This window comes from Amblyomma maculatum, chromosome 2 (assembly GCF_055883805.1).
Source record: "Amblyomma maculatum isolate TAMU_Amacu chromosome 2, ASM5588380v1, whole genome shotgun sequence".
NCBI classification, from domain to species: Eukaryota; Metazoa; Arthropoda; class Arachnida; order Ixodida; family Ixodidae; genus Amblyomma; species Amblyomma maculatum.
Window position 1 is genome coordinate 118,234,077 of NC_139345.1, and position 24,944 is coordinate 118,259,020.

Consider the following 24,944-nt stretch of genomic DNA (forward strand, 5'->3'; position numbering starts at 1 on the left):
AAAAAAAAAAAAAAAAAAAAAGAAAAAAGCACACGAGAGGAGGCGGATGGCGGATTTATAAGGGAAGAAGAATAAAAAAGGGTGGGTATAACACAATAACAAGGGTCGATGACGGCTTCGCATCGTATTCTGAAAAGGGACAAGAGATAAGGAATATAATTTTAATATTTCCCTACGCTTCCATGGGAACGTCAGTTCTAAAAACAGGGGCACGAATAGAAAGCTAAGCCAGGAAGATGTCCGAAATGAAGCACAATACCTGACAAGCTCCGTAGACGAGGCATAATACAACTTATAGTTGAATTCGCCTGGCTGAAACGTACGGATGGCAATGCACGTGTGAAGAAATTATCGCCTAAACTTTCAGCTGCCGCCTTTACACGAGTAGCATTTCTTCACTACCGAAGGCATGCACCTGCACAGGCCTCTTGGCACTTTCTATGCCGTACTGAATAAGCACTGAGGGAAATTGTAAACCAGGGGAATAAATGAAGCAGCCCCACTGCCGCGGGCTCACAACATGATTGCGCGTATTTCCGGAGTAAGGGAATAAGGTACATTCGAGGAAACGAAACACGCGGGGAAAAAAGCTTGAGCGCTTCAATCTTCGTCTCGGATTTTGCTCTTTAATCGCGATGGGATAGGAGCGCGCCTCAGCCGAATCAAATGCCAATTACTCGCCGCCGCTGTTGGCGAAACGTTACACCTGTGCGTCCGTAAGACGACACGCGCTCGCATACCTGCACACGCGGAATGTGCGTTGCGGCGGGGGAAGTGGAGAGACAAGTATACGAGGGCAAATATGAGAAATAACTCTAGCACGGGCCGTAGACTCGGCACATATGTAAGAGAAAGTCTGAAATGCTCCAGTAAGGCGAGGGCGAGGGAGCGGGTGCATTGGGGTACCGCGTTCTATGCGGATGCATGCGACAGGCCTCGGCCACTCCTTCTGTTTCTGTTTTTCTCTAGTTCATGCCAGTTCTCAGCGCGCCGCATGAGCGAGCCCCTAACGACAGATACCCGATAGCAATATGAAGAAACTGAACCGCCATAAGATGAGAGGACCCGCTCGTAAACGAAGGCGCCCACGCCAAAGACGCTATTAAGTTCGGCCAAGGAGCAGGCTTAACGGTGGGCAGGTGGATCCGAAATATGTTGCCACGGTACTCGTCGGCGATGATTCCCGCTTGTTTGGGATGTGCTTCCCCATCCCAGGCAGTTGCGGCCTCGCTTTTCACGGTGAATACCGAATACGTTTTATGATTCGCGAATCGTGACATGAGCGACGGCTAGTATGCACGCGCCGCCTACTTCGAGGCCTAATGACTTCGTGGACAGTCTCGTAAACTGGTTAAAGCCCCCCCCCCCCCCCCCCCCCTTTTTTTTTTTCTTCTAGGCGCCCTTGAAGTCTTCGCCAACAACAAAAAAAAATCAAACAACGGCGGTGTCGTCGCATTATTGATTTAGGAATGGAGAAACCTAAAGAAATAGAAAAAAAAAAAAAAAGAGCGGGCAGCGAGTAATAAAAAGGGAGAATCGCCATGCCAGCATGGCAACCGAAATTTGAGCTGGAGAATACGTCTGGAAGCGTCCTCTAACGTGTTCTTTGGTCGGTTTATTTATTTATTCTTATTTTCGATTTTAGGTGCCCCTGTGAGGGATCTTACATCATTTCCTATAAATATATCGTTAAATGATTTCTTTGGTGCACGAGTTAAGACTGTCGGCATTGGTATCAAAGCACGGTGTGTTAGAGCAGATAATTCCCGTTGCTGCCTGCTCGATTGAACTAACTAACTAACTAACTAACTAACTAACTAACTAACTAACTAACTAACTAACTAACTAACTAACTAACTAACTAACTAACTAACTAACTAACTAACTAACTAACTAACTAACTAACTAACTAACTAACTAACTAACTAACTAACTAACTAACTAACCTAACTAACTAACTAACCTAACTAATTAACTAACTAACTAACTAACTAACTAACTAACTAACTAACTAACTAACTAACTAACTAACTAACCAACCAACCAACCAACTAACTAACCAACCAACCAACTAACTAATTAACTAACTAACTAACTAACCAACTAACTAAATAGCTAACTAATTAACTGACTAACTGACTGACTGACTGACTGACTGACTGACTGACTGACCGACCGACCGACCGACCGACCGACCGACCGACTGCCTGATGACTGACTAAATAAATAAATAAATAAATAAATAAATAAATAAATAAATAAATAAATAAATAAATAAATGTTCGGAGCCCTCTGCTTATGTGTGAAGGATATGTTTCTTTAACGAATGGCAAGAGGAGATGGCTATGCGAAGGCGTGGTGAGAAAACTATCGCCGGATGTACGATAAACGCTATGAAAAATTCCGGAGGGGAAACTTTGCGACTTTTATAATAATAATAATAATAATAATAATAATAATAATAATAATCATCATCATCATCATCATCATCCAAAGATCGCAAGGTTAGCTCGTAATCAATAATACTTGTGTAGTTGTTACGTTTTGGAAAGAATAAGCTATGAACACTGTTTTGAACATATTCAGGTGCATTGCGACGTGGTAAGAGAGATGAGTGTCTCAAATGGCGCATATGTATTAAAACAACTCTGTGTGGATTGTACAATATTGTATTATACTCCTTTACCTTTTAACCTAAACTCTCCTTTCTCCCTGTCACTCACCTCTTTGATTTCTCCTACCTGTCTCCTTGCTATCCTTTTACTTCCGCCGCCCCAGTTCAGATGCTTCAGCTTATTTCGATAGCAGATACCGGGGCAGGCAAAAATATTTTCCTTCCTTTATTATTTTTATTTTTATTCTATTATAATAATGAACCACTTACTAATACTACTACTACTACTACTACTACTACTACTACTACTACTACTACTTAAAACAACTGATGCTCCAATTCCGCCAAAATTAACCTAGTTCTAGTTTAAGCTCAGTTACTTTTGTTTATTAAAGGAATTTATGAGAAATTTCGTGACCATCCAAATATTTGTTACCTGTTCTTTACCTGTTCCTAATTTCCGTGGCCATACTTCCCACATCGGACCATGTCAGGTTTTATTGCTAATAAGGGATATAATCTTCCTTTTCGTTTTTTAATGTTATTGGTTGCTGCGCAAATATACACGAACACCGCTCAGACCCATAGCCAACGGCTAGTAGTGGGTAAGAGTAGTGGCAAATAATTTTACCAAGTGTCTTGACGCAGTGCCATAGCCAACGGCTAGTAGTGGGTAAGAGTAGTGGCAAATAATTTTACCAAGTGTCTCGCAGTGGCTCTTTTACATCATGGTTCAATCGAATAATCGACACTGTTATCCGACTTTTAGATCCCTGTTTATACCTCCCTTTCTCTGACAAGCGTACACTGCAGTTCAAATTGACGCCTAAATGTAATTCACAGAAGACGCTGAGGGCGCGCAATGAATTCACCAAGTGTCTACTTTAATTAAGATGGTATGTTTCGGCCAAATAATTAATAACTAAAATTCACTTAACCAGTCTTGTAGCGATAACGCTCTTCCACGCTTCTAAATTACAATTAAGAAATTCAGACATTAAAGGATACCGCATAGGGCATACATTATCATCCAGTCGGCGTCCTTTTTTTTTTATTATTCTTGAGTAGACATTTTTGCAGCGTACTTGGAGGTCAAAGTGCAGTCAGCGTTCATTTTAAGAAGCTGCATATTGCACGCTTACAGGTGAAGTACCGGGCAACTTGGACAATATTCTGGGCATCGTTTAGGTATATCTGGCGAAGAACAGCAGCTCGAGTACCGCCTAATGTTTGCAGCTCGATAAATATTTTCCCCTATATTATTGCTCGAAACGGTAAAAGCAAGCTAGCAGTTAACCTCCGTGCTAAAGAAACGAGAAAAAACAATAGAAGAACAAATTAGATATGAAACGAAATGGTTATACGTTGTTGCTGAAATGGCCTTCCACGCGTTGCAGTCAGCGAAAGGGGAGACAGGTTTCACGAATGTATTGCAAACTCTGCGGCATCAGCACCAAATGATGTCCTCGAAATAATGCGCAAATGGGCGCCGAAGCCGCAGCACAAACATTCTCCTCGAAATATATCGCACGGGTTATTATATTCTTTTGTTCTGTGGAAAAATGATACCACAATTTTATATTTGTCGAAGTCAAACATGCTTCAAGGAATCCTCTTACGGCAGAGCATTAATGACGAACCTGAAACTAACATTGCTTGCTTTCACCTCGCTGCTGGGTCCTCAGGAGAAAGTTTCGACAAAAAAAAAAAAAAAAAAAAAAAAAACGCTTTTTGCCGAGCTTTCAATAACGAGTTGGCAATTTAAGTTCTGAGGTGGTCTCTCGTTTCAGTTTTCTCCTCACGCAGGGGAGGATCACACGACCAGCACAACAAAATGTGTTGGAAAGGAGACGCGCGGTGAACTTTTCTACTCCCGTTCTTGCGGTCGCGTCTCGAAACGGAAGGGGGCATTCGACTTATCGTCTGATCTTCCCGTTTTTGAGTGGTTTTCAATGTCAGCACAGTAATGCCAGAGAAAGAAGGCGGACAAAGTTTTGTTATATGATGTTTTTTACAAGTAAACTGGACACATATATAAATCAGAAAGTGGTTTGTTTTTTTTGAAGAAAATGGCTCAAGATGATATAGCTTTGGAGCCGCTTGTGCCGACGCGGGATTAGGAGTTTGAAGCCCGGCATCGTTTCATCGTGACGCCGCGCTTTAAGTGTGGGACTAGGAAGTACTTGAAATTTAGTACGGAGATGTTTGGCTTCTATAAGGGGGCAAATTGCAAGCAGAAGTCATATGATTAATTGACAGATTTACTTCTTGCAATGCCTAGATTGCCTTGTGGTTTTGGGGGTTGCTTAATTGCCCTCCGGCTAGTCATGTGATTTTCTATAAAATCGGCTTGATAGTTATGGTTATTTAAATTTTTAGGTTATTTGAAACTATGCTGCATGCTTATTTCGAGCGTCAGATTTCTTTTGCAGTCTTTAGGCCTTTTTCAGGGTAGTAAGTATTTATCCTTCTTTTCATTTGCTTTTCCTCGTAACCTTTAAATTGCTTACCGCTTCAAGAAATAATGTGAGGATTAAGGATGGAAGATTGCATAAGCTTCACTCAAAGCTATAACCATGATAATAGCATACAAATATGAGAACTGGCTAAGCGCTTTCTAAGCCCATACTTTGTTCATCTACGGCTCCCCATAGAAAGCATACCGCTAAGTGATGGACTGTTCCGTCATAACAAGGCGCGAACTAGAGCTGTAAATTGTCTGTGGACAAGAAAAAAAGAAATATGCTTTTCAGGTCATTGGAATCAAATACAGTTGGGAGTTGCCCTAATAAATCCACAGGCGTCCCCGCGGGTTACATGAAGCCCAGTGCTATTTGCTGTACTTCACTCGATCATCGAGCGAATGATTTGAGACAGCTAGCATACGAAACCTAGCAAAAGCAACAAAGTTTCTAGAGAACGAAGGGAACATGTAAGCGAATAAAGATGGCAAAAAAAAAAAGAAGAAAAGCAGCAAGTTACAACGGCTTCCTAATACTCGCTTTAAGTGATCAAGGCGAGCGGACCCTTTATAGCTAGAACGCGGTATACCTTGTTGAATGCAGGCAGACTCATATCTTTCCGCGGCTTACCTCCAAATTGTGCACCGGTGCTGCAAGGGTGTTGCAGTGATTGGTTTATCGCGCGGATAGCGTATTTTCATTTTAGTTTCGGCTTTATTCGTGCGCGACGTATGCTCGCGGCGAACATACCGTATCAGGGGTATTTGTGGCGGCCTTTTGCGATAGGGTTAGGAGTGATACGGGTAGCTCCCCCGTTTAAATCCCTGCACTGCTGGATGTCCAATGAATTCTATTTTACCGCGCTGCCAGTGTTTTGTATATTAATTCGCCACTTGTAGAAAGGGCTTATTAGGCAACGCAGGTGTATGTGACTGTCGTCTGTAGCCGTTTTGACTGGCGAGAGGACTTTGTGACTGGAGAGCAACATGCGGCAACTTACATGACTGTTGGCAAGTGGTCGTGTCGTGTGGCCAGGCTGCTAGCTGCCATTAAAATCAACGTGCTGGATGTCGTTCTACCTCCCTTTATATAACTTCTATAAAAAGCGCTAGTGTTTTGGATTTCATCTCGGTTTATACATCGCTGCAGGCGTAGCCATTCGCCAAGGTATATTCGAGAAGCATACAACACAAATGTGAAAAAATAGGAGGCTCCATTCTATGGTTCATAAAAAGTAGGGGAAGTGGTCACTGCTTTACCCTGGCTTTTAGGCAAGCTCGGATAGATGTTATGGACTCCAAAAATGCAGCTGGAAACACCGGCAAGGGTAGAACTGTACTGTCCGCATACAAAATTCTCAAGATAACGGCAAGCGACTCAATATAATACAACTGTTCGGGCTTCAGCTGACACTTCCATGCTGGGTAATTTCACATTCCGTATGCTACAGCTTGAGTTTTAATGAACCGAGTGCTCGGTAGGGAAGGTAGTGGTAAACATGAGCCCCTAATCGTTCACAGGGACTTGATACAGTACTGCATGTCTTCGTGACAATAGGAAGAACTAAATACCCTAACGTGCTCAGTATCGTCTACCCAGTTTTCGCCCATTGCCTACGCAGTGCGCACAGACTGCACGCCTCAAAAGTACCACATTGAAACCTCGCGCCTGCCAGCGTCAATGGGAGACCTCAATCCCTGATGATGTCCACCCATCAGGTGTTCATCATTGCACGTGAACACCAACTGGGCACGACTATTAAATCAAACAATGTTGCTCGCGTATTGTCGTAATGTGCATGTAAAATTAACACACAAAACTTGCAACTTCACAGCTAGCAAGTAGGAAAAAAAAATAATGCTCTTAGTCGATATACACAGAGACACGTGGAAGAATCAGTGCACCTCGTTCTCCAATAAGCATCATTTTCGTCAGTGTTAGACCCACGAAGCTTCCCACAGCTAGCACAAGGACTAGCGAGGGCGCCAATACGTCAGCGGGCAACCAAGAGGGCCAAGTAGACGAAGGAAAGGAAAGGATACATACGCGTGCGCTGCCGCGTCGCCGGCATCAGGCAATGCGTTGAATCACGCGGACGTACAATTTCGTTCCCGCTTACGCCGACTGCGATGCCAAATGCCCACTGCAGGCGTTTCATCTTTCTGTGCAGAGTCAATCGCATTTCAGACCCTCTCAAACAAGCGCCAGCCATTAAGAAAGCTACGCTTGTGGTCCTCGCAGAAGTCGACGACTAATTGGCTGGAAACATCTTGCACTCAGAACGCGTCTGTACAGGGGCGCCACTCTGCTCCGGGCCGCTTTATTTAATAACGTGCGAATTACCTACAGCCCCAAGCAACGCTGTAAGATATGAGCCCGCCGGCCCGCCAGGGGCGAGCCATCGCGACGGCACATTTTGCTCCTTCACACCGACTGGGGATGCGATATGTTGCGTTTCGTCCGATGGGTCTCCAGAGAGAGCGAGCTGCTTTTCGGCCTCGGGCTGGGGCTTCCTCTTTTCTCCCTAGCGCGTAGTTGCAGGCCGAACCAAGGCCAGCCGGCCGGCCGGCCAGACACCCAAAATAGGACGTGAGCAGCGTCGGACGGTCGCTGGTCTCTCCTGGCCGCTGCGATCGATCTTATATTGGGCCTCTGTGGCTCCAAGACCTAACCCCCTTGGCGTGGCACGGGAACACCAATCGATTCCATTACAGTTTCGCTGCCTTTAGCACCGACGCACAGGTTTTAAAGGAGAGTGAATGAAAGCAGGTTAAGTCGGGTTTAAAGAAAGAGCTACATGACTGCTCTTGCGAAGCTGCGTTTAGCTCGGTGAGGTGTCTAAACGCACGTCCAACTTATATCGGGCTTTATTATATATGAAACGTCGATTGCATTCAGTGTTATTTTGTTGTTGTTTACTTAAAATATGGAGTACACGCGTTTGATATATGTGCTTGATTCGGTCAATAGTATAGTAGCTTTAAGCTAAACTGCGTCAGGTTATAGGACATGTAGGTTCACGTTTCGTTTATTGAGCATCGAGAATGGCACCTTATTGAGTTTAAAATAGTAGACAGACGGGTCTACGTCTTTGTTTTGGCGTGGACACTCGCCGTCGCTGTAGTTAGACAAGGTCAGGTTATAGGTGGAGTCAGGCTGAAAGTTAAAGGCGGGTGCTTTGTCTTCATAAACGTCAGCTGGCTGCTTCCAGCGCATTTCGAAGGGCAGTAGGCAGACCCAGTGCTATTCTCAATTTCCTCTCCGCCGGGCCAAAGGAGCGTTTGCAAAGCGTGTGGGCACAGCCGGACAAGTGCTTGTATGTTTTCTTTACATTTTGTCTTATATTGCCAAAAAGATCGTCCCGTGGTCACTAACGCTTATTTTAAGTGCAGTGGAAACTAGGATAACTTCAAAAATTACCGCTGCGCTGCTTTTCTTGGGCATTATTTACGGTGCATAATTGGCTAAGACTGTCACACGCTGGCCACAATTTTGAACGCGCCAATCTTTGCTGGAGAAAAAAAAAATGTCTGATATGTTCGCTCTGCCCATTTCCCTCTTCCTCGAAACTATAGATATGTGGACAATCTAAAAGTGCATTTTCTCCAAGGTGCCGGATTCGGTGTAAAGAGATGGGTTCGTCGTAAAATCTTGTGGCACGTTTTTATTTTTAGTTTGCCCATTGACTTTTGGGGACAAAAATAAGACAGAGTTTATTGCGACCCCCTTGCCGGGGTAAGTTTGTTTCGCTTGATGAGCATACAATGAAGTCTGAGTTGCGTATGCCCGATGGAGAGGCAGCACACGACAGTTTAGAACATAAAATGTTATTGATGCCCGCGAGACTTCACACAGCTCCATCATGTCTCAGTTACCATTCGATTCGATTCGTTTTTTTTTTTTTTTCTCGTCATTTCCTTTTCTGAGTTGCAAGCTCCACAAAATATAACGAATAAGTTAAGTGTACACCCATTCCCTCGAAGATGTTCGCTTCGGTTCATGCGTGTCACAATCTTGTGGCTGTAAAAAGCACAGTTCTATCACCGTGCCACTAAGTGCATGGAGTTGTTGAGGACACTTTCCGAAAACTCGTAAGGGTCTACCCATCTGACTGCTCCCACGCGAGAAGTGCTGTTAGCTAACAGGGGTCTTTAATGTTTGCGCATTCGGGAGCGACACCAGAAAGCTTTTTGCCTCAACCACCCACGACGTCAGCGCCTGGAGTCTTTAAGCAAAACAGTTTTAAAAATAGGGATACTGAGTATTACCGATATATCTGTGTGCTTAACTTCGCAGCTTTGATCTCCAACGGTGTTTTAATGTCAGGATTTTAAACAGCTACTGGAAGGTGTCACTCATAGAACACGAAAGAAAATGAAAAAAGAAAAAAAGTTCTGCGAAGGAGTGGTGGGGGTGTAACCCAACTTGACTAAAGTAGAGAAGGTGATGGAAGAGGTAGAGGGAGACTGCAAGCTCCACTAAGGGCTGCATTGAGAGCTCGTAACCGACTGCTCTATCCGCCAGCCAAGAACTTATTCAATTCCTTATCCGATGCACCCAGTCTGCTTCCATCTAACGTTCAATTATACTTCCATAATTCACCTCTCTGAATGCGTTGCTTTCGAAGCGGCGTTTTGGGTGAGATATGGCGCTCTGCCGAGAGTTAATTTGCAGAAGGCTGGCCCTGAGCTTGAATGACGCAGCCTGTGGGTATTTCACGTTCATCTGCCTTAAGCTGGTGCCGCTCATGTGAGGCGCGTAGTTCCGACGTTATTATTGCAATGACAAAGCAGCGATATTGGCAGCGAAGCCAAAAAGGATGCAATAGAGGCCGTGTTAAAAACACTGGTAGTGTTGGTAGTGTCTGGAGAATTTTCCAATATACTCGTTTACTGTACTGCCATGTTCAATTTTTCTTGTGTCGTCCAAAGTATACAGCGTTCGTAAAATATGTACAGTCGAAGGGTTCGTTTAAAACTTTAACCTTGGACTTTGCGTCCCCTCTGGATCACCCCAGTCTTGTACAGGCGAGGACGATATACCTTGAAACTTTTAATAGGTCTCGAACACCGACCATGTAAAATGAGACGCACTCCATGGCTCAGAATAAACTTTATGAACTGTATATTTTTGCCGAAGGCCGTACACCATAGTCCTAATACTTCCCAGTTTTTGCTGAGACCAGTTCTCTGATTGGGCTACACAATTTTATATGTTGGCGCCTCCAGTGCCGCAGGTGCTGCTTCTAGTCTAGGGCCGTAGTTAAGTATTATATCCGTGCTGTTGCGCCGACGAATGTGCAGTTGACGAAGTATACAGGGTGATAAATGCTATCCGGTTGTGTGACGACGAATGGGGGGAACCCAAGACACGTGTTGCAGCGAGTTGCAACACCTTGCGCTGTCTCCTATTCTAACATATCCTGCTTACAACTCGTTATGTGCATCGCGTAAGTGCTCTGCTTAGCCGTTGTGCAATGCAACTTCCCGTGTGATAGGCGGTTAACAAGCACTGTCTTGCGCAGTAGACCCTCAGACGTAAACAAGATAGTATAGAAAAGAGAGGACGAGACACGCCGATTACTAGCAACTGATTCTTCATTGCGATGCATTTCTGAGTAGACAGAGAGAAGAACTAAGCCAAGTTTAAAAGAAAAATATTCATGAAACACGAACAGGAATGGAGAAAAAGAATAAGTGGTCGCGGTGATGAGCAGCGTTGCAAGCAGAGAGGCGTATGACAACTTTGACTTCATTCTCATCTCCCTCGCAAGCGGCTTACTCAACCAAAAAAAAAAAAAAATAAAAGAAAGCAAACGTGGAGGTTTATCCGGTTTACACCTAACTATCCGAGCCTAAGCTCTGTTAAGCATGGCTACACATATCCTGACGCAGTAGCCTGAAGCTTGCGCCGAAGCGTTGATGCACTCGGGCCGGCATGCATCTCATCCATTGCAGGACTGAGCAACCAAACGCCGGCGAAGCAGTTGTCAAACCCCCGCCTAGTCACGTGGTGAATGATCATTAAAGAACCCCAGGTGGCAGAAATTTCCGGAGCCTTTCACGGCGGGTACTCTCGGCTCAAGATGGAACGCGCGAGTGAATGACCTTGGGAGTTGCACTGTGAACAGGTCGAAATTTCCGGAACCTTTCTCTGCGGCTTCTCTCGGCTCAACGCGGAACAGTGACCTTGGGAGCTGGGAAGTTGCAGTGCGATTAGGTCGAAATTTCCGCGCTCCTTCACTACGGCATCTCTCGGCTCAAACGTGCAAACGAATAACCTTGCGGGTTGTAGCGCGAAGAGCATAGCTCATGCTCTAAAATAAATTGGATTTCCTAACTTGAGCACTGGGATCTTTTTTTTTTTTTTTTTTTTTTTTTTGCTGTAGGTTCTCGTTACGTCCTTAGTCGGCGGGAGCGTTCATGAATATCCATGGCGCATACGAGTCCCTCGCGATGACACGCCCGACTACAGAGCAGAGAATGCAAGCGACACTGCTCGCGACACGGTCTCTCGACTCCGCTCCTCTTATTCTAGCGCGCGCGTGTATAGTTATCACACCGCACGCATATGTTCTTGCGTGATCACTAGCTGTTACGCCGCCGTCTTCACTCGTCGTGCATGACGTCAGCCACGTGCCCAGTACTCTCTCTCACCAGTCTTTACGACTGCGATCCTGCCGCTCCTTAACGGCTTGTTCGGCTCTATTATTCGCGCATTACAACCCACCTAACAGACATATTTTTTTTTGATCCCCTGAAGCTCTCGCTGCGATGTGCATTAAGCATGCACCTCACGCGTCGCTTATCTGAAATCGGTTATGTTGCCATGTTCTGCGGTTTCAGTGTGCCGAAGCTACACGGACAGGGACGATGGAAGGCGCTGTAGGGGGGTCGAGGTAGCAATAATTTTAACCAGTGGAATTTTGCGGCCAGACCTTTTATAATTGGGTCATGGTGAAAGTGTCCGTCCCTGAGATGTGTTCGTGAGACGTCGCAATAGGTTCGGACGTCGACATAGTTTCATCGCTCAGCTAGTTAGGCTATAGTCCCTATAAAAAACTCTGTAGGGCACGTGCAGGTCAGTTCAGTTTCGCATGTCGAGGAAAGGAGTCCTGATATGACGATGTCGACGACGACCAAACCAAAGAAACGAGAAATGAAATTAGAAGTAGTACAGAAACACGCGATAGAGGTAGAAGAGAAGAAGAAGGAAATGCTTTCGCCGTTTATCCCTAGCAATTATTTCATTTTTTTGCGATGTAATTATACATCTCAAAATCTAATATCTCTGCACCCCAATTCTTGGCTGATCCCAGTGTGTGGGTATGTGCCATCGAATTAGAGAACAACAACAACAAGCTCTTAAGGAAAGCTAAGCGCAATTCCGGAATTGTATTTTAAAACGAAAGCCTTACTTGTCTCATTAGCAGCGAAACGCGGCGTTGTTGTGCACGAAAAGTGGTCCCTAAAATTCGATGTTGCGTCACTTTTTACGTTGGATTAATGGTGGATTCCGTTGGGTTAGGGGTGTATGTTCGCTCCATAATGGACTATGGAATAATATGTTGGCTCCCCTTCCGCAAACAATACATAGAAAGATTAGAGGGCGTACAACGAAAAGCGGTCAGATTTATTTTTAATAAATATCGCCGTCATGATTCCCCTACACAGCTCTTAAGACAAGCCGACCTTCCCACTATACATAACCGAGCCAGACTACTGCGCCTCAAGTTTCTTTTCCCTCTGCTTAATGGCGGCATGAAAATCGATACGAGTGAGTACTTAATAAAGTCAAACACGCGCACTACCAGAACAAAACACCAACAGCGCACTTAACCGAGTACAGATTTCACAACGATATATTCAGGTACTCTTTCTTCCCACAAGCAATTCGTGAGTGGAATAGTCTGCCTTGCGATGCTGTCAACTGTGCATCACTCAAAGATTTCATCGCCAACATATCACGCTTTATTGTGCAATAACGACTACGATGCTGGTACGCTAACTCTTGCACTCTTTTTTCCTTGCTGACGATGACATCCCGACTTTCTTATCTGACTCTCGCTTATTATATTTTTTTAACCATGTTGCTCAATATGCTACTTTTTGTTTTACCTTTTGTATAATGCATATTGCCTTGTTGGACTACGATTGCCTTTGTGTTGGCACTTACTTGACCTGTGTTATTCTAGTGTATGTGATGTCCCACTCCTGCGACGGCCTCAAAGGTGAGGCCAGCAGTATGTTCAAATAAATAAATAAATAAATAAAATAAGTATGTCCTTGAGTTAAGGTAAGTAAGTTGGACTAAGATGGATTGAGGTAGACTAGATGTGGATTACGCTGGACTAAGGTGAAGTAAGTTGAACGGTTTGTTGGGGTTATCTTAGAGTTTAATATATTGAATTTAGTAAATAATTGGATTAAGACGAATTACGGTGGAATATGTTGAATTACGAATGCATTGCGGTAGGTTAGATTATTTTATGGTGGGTTAGGTTGAATTAGACTGCATTAATATGCGCAAAGAAATATTCAAAGCTTTCCTGTTCACAGCACTTCAGTAGTCTTTAGCGCCCCGTACTGTCTTTAACCATTCAATGCTGACCCTGTGCCGCTGGTGATTCCAAGACCTTGGTGTCACCAGCAGAAAGCCACAGCAGCTGCATCCCCGTAGCTGGCACATGGACTTAATTTAACTCTCTGCGATTCGCCGAGCCTTCCATGTTGCATTTTTCGGCAGTGTGTTGAAATGGTCGGGTGTAAAATAATGCTGTTGAGTTCATAAACGTTTCTCTTGTTCTTCTATAACAGGGAACGAATCATCCATACCGGGAACACTATAAATACAGAAACGTCATTGATTACGTGATCCAAACCCAATCCCGACCTATCCCTGAAAAAAAAAAAAATGAAAAAACAGAACGTAAGTAAATAATGTCTGGTTAGAGTTTTTATAGGGCAGTAATTTCGGAGCTCCTTGGGCGAAGAACTCCGTACTTCATCAAAAAATACATTTCCAGGATGGCCTGGGGAATATCTAACGCGAATATTGCAATTTCTTGAGTCTCAGACGCGAAACCACAATGGTATTCCAGCAGTCAAGAAGACACCAAGTTTCAAAATATCAAGTTTGGTTGATTCGGTAGACTCAGTTTGTGAGAAATTAAATTACAGACACGTATGGTTAATGCATAGCAGCTTGCAGTCAGGACAAGTGTGAACATTGCTCCGATTTCAGTACGATGCTATGGAGATCGCTGCTTTTTAAGGAGGCACTAGAGCTTTTCTTCTTCCTCATTATCATTTATTTACCCTTATGGGCCCTGGACAGGGCATTACATAAATGAGGGGTAGAGAAAGAAAGAGAAGGAGGAAAGAATGTTCATTGTCATAGATTTTTATACGATCAAAAGCAAACAAAAAGGCATGGTAACGTAGAGCATTTCTGTGGAACCGTAACAACTGAACAATGCAACAACCAAACGCACTGGAGACCAATGCATTCAAGTCGGCATATTCTTGCACATATTCAAAGTGGTTTAATGAAGGCACAAGATAACAGGTAGCATTTTAGTAAAGTTAATGAGTATTAAGAAAGCGAAAATCCAGTTTGAGGCTGGAGCGAAGTAGTGAAGAAAAATTGAAAACCAAATGCTGTATTTCTTCTTCTCATCTCCGTGCATATATATGACAGCAAAATAAGCTGATATTACCTTCTTCCTTCTTTTTCTTCTTCTTTTTATTATTACTTTTATGTCGTTGTCGAGAAATTCTCTCGCAAGCTGTGGCACTGAAAGAGGCATGGCCCCGGGCTAGGACAAGCCATTTAATTGGCAATAAAAGTACAGTTTGCGCTCAGGCAATGCTTGAGGTAAACGCAGTGGCTGATTACGGGCGCATGGTGAGCTGATGAAAGCACGTACACATTAAAATATGCCATTAGCACTGCTAATCGGCAAAACATGGAAATGGTCAAGTTTATGGGCAGGACTTCTCGCGTAAATCTTGGGCTCCGAATTGTTTTTTTTTATTTATTGCAGTATACTTGAGCCTGTTCCATCGCAGACAGGTGAATGACCGCTGACAGACAGACTAAGGCTAATTTTTTCTAACACCCTCAACTTATCGTTAGACTTGATGGACAGCAATAAGCGTTTTCGCGTCGTATAAGGCGGCCTTCTGGGCCATCGCACTGGCGTCACTATCAGAGAGACCCTCTGCAAGCGCTCCTCTGTTGTCTTCTTTTTTAAAAGCTTTCCGGCAGAATTCGCCGTGGAGCACTTACTCCGTCCTCTTTTCTGTATCCTTCCCCAATGCTTTCAGTATGATCTTAATGTCAGTAAATTCACGTTCCCGTGGAAGTCTCTTCACTATAGCGAATTATAATAGTCGGTGCTGGCCATTCAGCCCATTAAGCAAAAAACGTGCACTCGTTATTATACTGATTCTTGAGCAAAAGCGGCGGCCACGCTCCCAACCACGCCCGGTGAACATTTCTACTAATCGTCGGGGCAGCTATTATGGTAGCAACTCGTAATAGCCAGCCGTTATTTTGTGGGCCAAACCCAAGGTGCACTTGTCAAGCAACAGCGATATTGTCTGGTCCAGTGATTCTAACCAATATTATGACAGTCACTGGTGACATTAAAACCTTCCTTTTCCTGCAGCACAATGGTTATGGCGCTTAGAAGGGCGAACGTTTTTTTTTTTTCTTTTTTTTTTTATGCGCATTACAGATCATTTTAAATCATTTGATAATTCTGCTTTTCTTTACGTGGACACGTTGTTGGCAAGGTCACAATGACGTAGCAGAGTTTAGGACGACCATCACTATTTTTATCTTTAGAAATAACTCGGTAGCGACCCTGATAGGCTGCGAGCAGCCAGATCCGTACGTGGCACGGAAGTCTATTAGAGCTCGCTTGCATACCATACCGTACACCATACCATACCATACTATACCATACCATATAATTAAATTACCTTGCCGTCCACACTAAAGATACCACACATAACATTACCGTACCCTACCGTACCACAACACCATATTACCCAACCTCCCCGTATACCATACCTAAGGTATGAGGTGAGCGTAATAGCGGAGTTCTAGAAAAACAACTTTATAGGCGATGTACGGCCGCATATTAAAGTGAAAACGCGTACCATCATTGCCAAAAGCAACAAGGCTGCATAGTTTTCTCATCAGTTTTAGGACGCCCCTAAATTTCCAAATTTTTTGTACAGTATAGATGTGCCTCTGTGCCCCACCTTTCAAGGCGTTTCAGTCTCTTGGTAAGCCACAAGGCTCCACGATACGAGTGAGCAGCAAATCATGCAGCCCGCGCGCCCGCGTCTGTGCGCGTACGTGTAACGTAACATTGATTTCCCAAGAAGACAAAAGACGAAGAGCAGAAGGGTTGCCGAACCAAGTCAGGGGGAAATCCCTAGTCCAGGGCACTACTGGCTCATATTCATTCACGTACGTACTAGCCGGACTAGCTGGAGCTGTTTGTCCGGCTGTTCGCTGCTAAATGCAGCCTCCTTATATACTCTTGTGGCAGTTCTATGGCTGTGATGTGTTTGAGTTTGGATGATTTGTTGCGTTCAAGATCTTTTTTGGAGGGCTTTTGCCCTCGCTTTCCTTCTGCCTTCTTGTCACCCGTGACGTATGATCATGCACCGTGGTTAATTCTGGCAAAGACGGTAAGTAAGACTCCGTACGGCCCACATGCATAGTGACAAAGTGAGGTTGCATTGTACACTACAATAGCTCCTATCCCCACGTAGCCCCGCCGGGGTGGCGCAGTGGTTACGGCGCTCGACTACTGTGCCCAAGGAAGCGGAATCGAATCCTGGCCTCGGCGGCTGCACTTCGGTGGAGGCGAAACGGAGTGGCGTCCGTGTGCTGGGCGATGTCAGTGCGCGCTAAAGAACCCCAGGTGATCGAAATTTCCGGTGTCCTCCACTACGGCGTCTCTCATAGCCTGAGTCGCTTTGGGACGTTAAACCCCACAAACCAACCAACCTATCCCCACGTACTTACGACTCTGCTGCCAACATTTACACGCTTAGGTTGTGCTGAAATGGGATACGATCAACGGTACTACCGGGAACAAATAATGGTACAAACCCGGTAGCCGTCCGATTCCTATATTTACCTCGTGTGCAAATGGTGTGGGATTACGCGTTTCCAAGAAGCGATAAAAAAAAAGGACAGTATTATATTGACAGTTAATAGAACTCAACAAGGACATAACCAACTCAACGAACAAACGGAAACTAATATCAAGACTTGCATCTCTTTGATTGCCACTCCTTTGTGAAAATAATAAGGTGCATACCTTTTTGATTATTTAGACGCTGCTATATTTAGGCACAGACTAGACGTGGGTAATGAACTATATGGCTTTTCCAAGCGAAGCAACAAAGTTCTCTAAATCCAAAGGGCAGTATACCTAAATGTGAAATTTCGCCGTAGCTGCAGTGAGCGGCAGAAAAAAATAAATATTTGCAAATGCCATTAATATCATATCACTTAGCTTAATTATAAATGTCAGAATTTATGACCAAGTAAAGCATCGATTGCGCTTCCGGCACGCTAGAAACGGAAAGGGGATCGCATTCTAAAGCACAGTACTGTACGAGCCAATGAAGGCAGCTGAACTTACAGCTGTCAGGGTAATGACTTAAGCCGGAGCTTGCGCCGAACGGAAGTCGAGCGTTACATGCAGTCCGCCTCTCGAGAACGGCTCTATGGGTGCACACCTCACGAGCGCTGTCGCGAGCTAGATAACAGCGCATCCCGCTGCATTGACGCTTATCGTGACGATTGTATTTTTGGTATCGGCCGCGCCTAAGCCAAACTTCCTGCCAACAATCTGCGAGGAAAAAAACCGGCCGCGACTACGCGACGCGTGCGCGACCCCAGCGCCTCCGCACGCGAGGTATAGCGCCCCCTTACACAAGAGCGGGCTCGTCGTCTCGGCAGTCCTTCAGGTCACGTGTCCCTGGATGGACAGCGAACGCGTGCATTATGCATGAAGATCTTCGTGTCATGCGACGGCACTGCTTTCACACGCGAGCGACGACGCCGCGCGCGCATTGTGACGTCACATAGGGGACACGTGTATAGAACTGCATCGTGTTCCCAGTAGTGTTTATAACGCACGCGCAAGGCGCTAACCAAAGATTCGCATTCACATCTCGTCGCCAAGCTGTGAGCGCCTGTTTACGGCACTAAAGGTTCACCGGGAGCTAGTTCTCCCTATCTTCACTTTGGTTAGCGGTGTGGTGAACAAGAGACAATGCTAACGAACGGAACGGCGCAAGGACACGAAACAGGAAAGAAGAGGGATACAAAGAGCTCCTTGTAAGCCCTCTTCTTACCTGTGTTCGTGTCCTTGCGTCATTCCGTTGGTTAGCATGAACGAGCTAGCCCTACAGCAAGTAGCCCCACAGCAAATGAACAGAATGGACAACGTAAATGCGTTAATTCATGGTTTGTGTTTGCGTGCCTTCGTTGATTTGCGCCTGTACTTGTCCTCGTTGATGTTCAAAATATGCAACGCTCCCCTTGCTTAAGTCAAGCTTTACTGCAATTTGTACATGCTAGGATAAAGCGAGCTACACTCCAACATACGCGTACAGATAATTAAGAGGGGATAATAAGCGTGATACCGACAGATCTGGTGTTTGTTCGCCGTAGGCATAAATGCAGAATATACTAAACAAGCTCTGGTGGCATGCCAAATGCAAATCGCCTTTGGACATTTCGCTTTGCATGTATTGTGCCGACGAGCTACCGTCCCAGATACATGCAGTTATCACCGCAGAAAGCCTTCACAAACTCCAAAACAGTATAGATTGCGCGATTTTCTCCAGTCTGCGTTTTCTTCGATTCATTGAGGCTGCGCTTTCATGCAAACCCATCGCGTTCATACGAATTTAGGGCACGTAAAGTTTATCGCGGTTACCTTCACTACAATTACAGCCGGGCCGCGAGCGCTATGTTGTCGTATATTCCGTCATGCGCGTGCGAACGGAATGACTATTCTTTCGGCTCCTCACAGCAAAAACTATAAAGGAAGTCGCGAGACCAGGTTTTAAAACGTTCGACCCTGATTCACATCAAATGAGTTCATCAGATCTTTCTTTCGTCAAAGATACTCCAAGGTTATTTCTCCGTCATCGATACCAGCCATTCTCTGTGCGCACCGCATTTTTACATAAGGCGTCGGCTCATGCAGAGGCGAGACGAGTCTTCACTTTACGACAGTGAAGTGACCAACGGTTACTTCGTGATATCAAAGACAAGTACGCGTACGCGCTCTCCTTACGGAGAGCCTGCGTGGACAAATCGCACTCGCGGTGTCGTTTGCTACTTGAACGCAAAATAATTTTCCAAGCCAGCAAACATCGTTGCTGTGCACAAACTCACTCCTTCCTTATATAGTACTGTAGGTACATGTACGGGCACAAAACGTCAACGCCCGCAGCCTGCACGCTGAGCATCGGAAGGATTAGCGCGTTTGCTTGCGGAAACCTTGACACGCCTCACCTTGGTCGAGGGTGCGTGTACGAGCTGCGCAGGGAAGAGACGCACGGCAGGATCGCAGAGGGCGCAGGCTCCTCCGCGGCGGCGCCCCGGCGCTGTAGCTCCGCCAGCGGAGGAACAGTGACAACGGCTGCTTAGTTGATGCGCAAGACGCCAACGGCGGCGACGGCGGCCCGAACAATCGCTCAATCTAATGAGACGTGACGGACTTGGCACGCTTGTGCGGCGCGGCCCTGAATCGGTGATGACAGCCGTGACCGCAGGCGCGAGGTGTGCGTCCCTCAACCGCGTGTAGCAGCTGCATGGCGTGCTTTGCTCCGTCGTTTCTTGTTTAGTTTCTCTTAGCGAACACTTTTCGCATATCTTTCGTGCGTGTCTTACGCAAGCACCCCTGTGTGTGTATGTGTGCGCGAATGCAGGTGTGTGCATGTTTGTGTCCCTTATATAACAGCGACGCCACGGCACGGCGCATCTTGCCACTCTTCCGCGCGCTTCATTTCGTTGCCGCCGGCCCCTTACGCAACCTGTCCGCGGTCGGCGCTGTTCGAGGAGAGCGCAAAATTGACCCGTCGCCGAACGGGCCGAGAAAGAAAGAAAAAAATGGAAAGATCTGCGAGAAGGCACGCAATCCTTTATTTATGTTGCGAGAAACAACCGCTTTATGGTAAAAAGAAAATTATGCTAGTAAAAAAAAAAAAAAAAAAAAACTGTTATAGAGATGACGTTGGTCCCCTGCTAAGCCTGTGTCATGCATGTCCCTGTCAGCTGCGCGTGTCGAACGTTTCTTCACCGAGTTGTTCGCTGAATTTATTCCTATCCCCTTTTGTGAAGGATACGCTACCTGACAAGCGACCTACATCAGGTGGAGCTTCCCCTCAGGCTATACTTTCCACCCTTGAGAACAGCGGCGCACTTGAATATATAGACGATTCTATTTCTTATTATCAACTTATGTCACCAACGCCCGTGATTGGCCTGGTGCGGACGGGCGTTCACCCGGACATTGTAGTATGACCGTAGCTACAAACCTGGCAATGCCCAGCCCGTCCCCTGTACTCTACTGTTTCGTCACCTGCGACCGTCGAAGGCGCTGTAGAAGGAGCCCCCCCCCCCCCCCCCCCCCCGCCCCCCCGTATTTTGGGCGCCAACTAACGCGTTCCTTGACCTGCCTGGTCGGGAACTTTTGCGAAATTTGGAGCACGTTGAACACCCTGACAGTGGTTTGCAAAACTCTGCGCCTATTTAGGTTTCGTTGGAATATATACGAGTCGAAGAGGAAATTGAAAATTGTGACGACGCATCAAATTTATTTTTCCTTAAAACATCCTTGCATAGACCCCACCGTTGAATATTGTGGGGGTGGTTAATGATTATTGTGTAACTACAATATGTTAGCGTTAGGTCGGCTCCTTGTTTTTCAATTACATATTTTATAAATCTCATTTTCCTCTGATCGTTTCTAATACATGGTGACGTGTGTTTATTTGTACAACTTTGCTGAGAAAACTGTTCAGCAACATTACTCAGCTTTTTGCTGAGTCATTCTTAGTTATCTTCATTTTTTCTTAGTCAGTCATAATCATTTTCAGTCATAATCATTTCCCTTTTTTTTTTTCTGGGTCATACTTAGTGATATTCAGTTCTGAGTAATCAATCGTACCCATCTCTATTTGTTTGGGTCGGTCTTTTCCATAGAGTTGTTATCACTTTGGCAGTGATTCATTGAATCCTAATTTTGGGACTTCTCCCTCGGGGCGTCCACTTTTAGGGGTGGATTTCCGTCTCCCCACCTTACCGCCTTTTAAACCTGGCAGGTGGTATAATGACTCTCCACCAGACACTACCTTTTTTTTTTTTTTTCATGATGAGGCTTCTGATAGTCTGCGCATTAAAATTGAGACGTTGGAATGATTATATTAACAGGCTAACGCCAAACAAGCTATATGTCGCAATAATTAGCTAAATGGAGGCCTATAGCACAGAATATTATATCCAGTGTAGTAGACTCGCGGTGCAGTTCCTACGTAAGTGTCCAAACCGCTTTCACGTAATAAATTGCATTTCCTCGTTCAGTGCCTTTTTGAATAGCAATAAAACCAAACTCCTTCGTGTAGAGTTCTCGGAACAACTGCTAACCCACTGGGCAGATCGAGAGCTCTGGGCTAACGTTCTCAGCACCAGGAAATCCACCCTTTCTTACCCCCTTTCTTTCAGAGCCCCCTGTTTCCTGAGTGCATCGAAGGACCACGGGCGGATGAGATCCAGAGGCATTGCCTGCTACACGTGGACGCTCGCTCTAAAAGGGGAAGTGCAGGACCATTTCCGAGACATCACGGGGCGCTCCCCATTAGTCATCAGCTTTCCCAATTCCGCGGACACTGGTCATGCCAACGAAACTGAGGGTAGTATCCCAGGCTGGAAAAGGGAAGGGGGGAGGAGGGGGGGAGGGGGGGTTGTACAGGGAGGAGGTGCTTACGTGAGTGCAATTCCTAGCTCGTTTCATTCACGAGACGAGTTGGATCACCATGCGGTACACCGTATTTCGTAACTCGAGGAAATTCAGCCGGTGCAAAACAATTTCTGGCTTCAGCAGCCGTTCTGCGTTACCGCGCACACGCTCTACGCACGCCATGCCGCGTGCGCGGGGCGCGGCGGGTAGCCGTATCCAATTTTCTCCCCGCGTTTCGTTCTTGCACAACGAAACGAGTCTTCGTGCATAACATCGAACATTGGAGACGACTAACAGCGACGCATCTCCATGCGATCCACTTATTAGCAGTGTTGCCAGAAGATGAGTGACAACACCAGTGCACGGGAACGAGAGTACGCAAATTTATGTTAATACAGCTTACCCATAGTAATGTCATACTGAGAAAAAGGAGTAATTTTCTTCTATATAACATAATAGTAATAATGTTAATGATGATGCTGTGATATATATATATATATATATATATATATATATATATATATATATATATATTTGTGTGAGCGCAGCGCGTGAACTTTCACCTCTTTCATCTGTATAGATCAGCATCATCATCGCTGACTGCTGCTCGGAGCGTCGCGCGCTGTGTGCCAGCTGGTGCCCACAATATATATGTAATTACGGTAATATTTTCAGCCGATAGCATGAAAGTTATGTGATAAAAGTACTGAAAAGAAAAAAAGAAAAACCGGTAGATGAGAGCGTTTTTCTTCTGCTGAGCCTAAAACCGGGCTTATTTAAATCACGGCATAGTTTCTGCGTGCATGGATGTCTACCCAAATCTAAAGGGGGTTGGGGAGGGAGAGGGGCTCATTGCTAAACGGTATTCAAGCATCCTATTTCTGAATTCGTTTCTCAATAGAGCATGCAACCAACCAACCAATTTAGCATCAAGAAGCGGAAAACTAATGCCTTTCGGATATGACAGCTGAAAGGTGAAAATAGCCGAGAGCAGGTGCCATCTCCTAACATCCTACACCTAGCGCCTAACGTCCGCTAAAACGAGAGCAGAGTTTCTGCCGCCCTCAGTTTTTGCTGCCTGCGCCGAAGTATCACCTCAACAACATCACGTTCTGTGCACATTTGCTACACAAATTCCTACGCGGTAAATGAGATTTAGAGCGCTCGAAGCTTAAGGCAGAATGCGAAAGGAATTCGCTAGTTCTACGTCGTTTTTTCACTACGCCTGAAATGTTTATACTTTCTTGCCTGGATTCTAAGGCCTGGAACAATAGTTAATGATTACTTCGTAAATAACGACAAGTGTAGTGAATTTCACGTGGTCAACAGGCAAAAAACAATTTTTGCAGTTTGTGTTTATACAGTTGTGCTTCACGGTTTCAGAACTTGTAATATTCGTCTACATTTTAGGGTGTTTTTGGTTTCAAAACGCACAGGGTCATCCACTTCTAACTATAACACGGTCGCTGCTTTCGAAACAACATTGCGTCCAACGCAGGCGTATATCGAAGCAATGCAGGCAGGTGAGGTGGTGCTTCACATGGCCTGCCCATTAGGTTTATTGCTTGGCCCGGTTGGACGCAGTGGCGCTTTGAAAGCAGTGACCGTGTTATAGCTAGAAATGGGTGACCCAGTACATGGAATGCATGGCTGTCTGCTGTCACATTGTGACACAGCTAGACCGTATCTGGCAGCATGGAAAAGGCACTAGGCCAGGCTGATTAGCGACAGGGATCGGAGCGTGGTGAAGGGCCCTCCATTGCAGGGCAAGCGCTGTACAGTTGTCGTCCGTCTCCTCAATTCGCCCTTGCCCATACACTGCGCTAATATATTTTTCTTGAGTATTCATTAAGAAGTCCAAGTATATATAAGTATTGCGCAAAAAATACTACTCGGTGGTTACGGATAACGCTTCATACTGAAGGAACGGCAACTGATTTTTCCCCTTGAATACAGCGCGCCAGAATTCTGTCTCAAAGCGATAGTTAAAAGTTACGTTCTTATGGGCTAGTTCTTAAAGTCTCTGAGTAAAGGAACGGGCAAATAAGGACCTCAAACTCACTACCAGACACAACAGGAGTACCAGTGCCAAGAGTATCCATTAGTCGGCTAAATATTGACATTCTGTAGGACCTAAGCTGCAGCCCGAACATGTGTAAGGAATAATTGGCATATAGCCTGGGATTATGGGGCAGTGAAGAATCGAGCGAAATGTTTGCCACGTCGTAAAATCACATCTTAGGCATCAAAAATGTACCATTTTTTTTAATACAATCTTGTTTCCAAATTGTACGAGGAAGCCAATCCTCGCTCTCCACTAATGCCCCAATCTCAATATATAATGCCTATTCATGTCCGCAGGAAGGACGCGTTTGCAAATGTGTGCCTTCTTCGTTCACAATTGTCAAGGCAAGTTTTCGGGCCTGGTCGGTCCTTCCGCGTGCCCAAGCTAGTACCTGTTTACCTCGATACCGAAATCCTCTTTCTGTAAGACATCATTTCACGGCGTTTCTTAATCAGCTGCCTCGTTGATTGCGCTCCCTTCATCTGGACAACATTTCAATCCCGAAACGCTATCGCATTCTACGCCCGCATGTCTATTAAGCAGCTCCAATTCATTTCGGAATTGCGTTCTTTCCTCGGCTTCGTTAGACGCTGTGGAGTTCGCACCCTGCACGACTTCCGTTCCTGCCGGCACTTGCCGACGGCGCTTTGTGACGAGTCGGCTCATTTGTCCTGAAAGGGAGAGCAACCGTGAGGCGCGCACTAGGAGGTTCCGGGCGAAATGCTGACCTGGACAATCGACTTCGAGCGTGTCCTCAATATGGACCCTTCTTTCGCAAATATTTGCTCCCTTTCA

General features: G+C 45.4%; 1 protein-coding gene across 2 annotated transcripts in view; it reads right to left on the reverse strand.

The window, feature by feature from the left end:
- Nucleotides 1-19,731, reverse strand: part of LOC146199670 (adenylate cyclase type 5-like) — a 238,128-nt gene extending 218,397 nt beyond the window's left edge. The window contains exon 1 of one of the 2 annotated variants that reach the window (XM_084595179.1): nt 19,639-19,731. The gene's annotated coding sequence lies outside the window, so the exon portion shown is untranslated. The remainder of the gene's footprint in view (nt 1-19,638) is intronic. The other variant, XM_084595176.1, reaches the window with a different exon arrangement.
- Nucleotides 19,732-24,944: the final 5,213 nt, after the last annotated feature.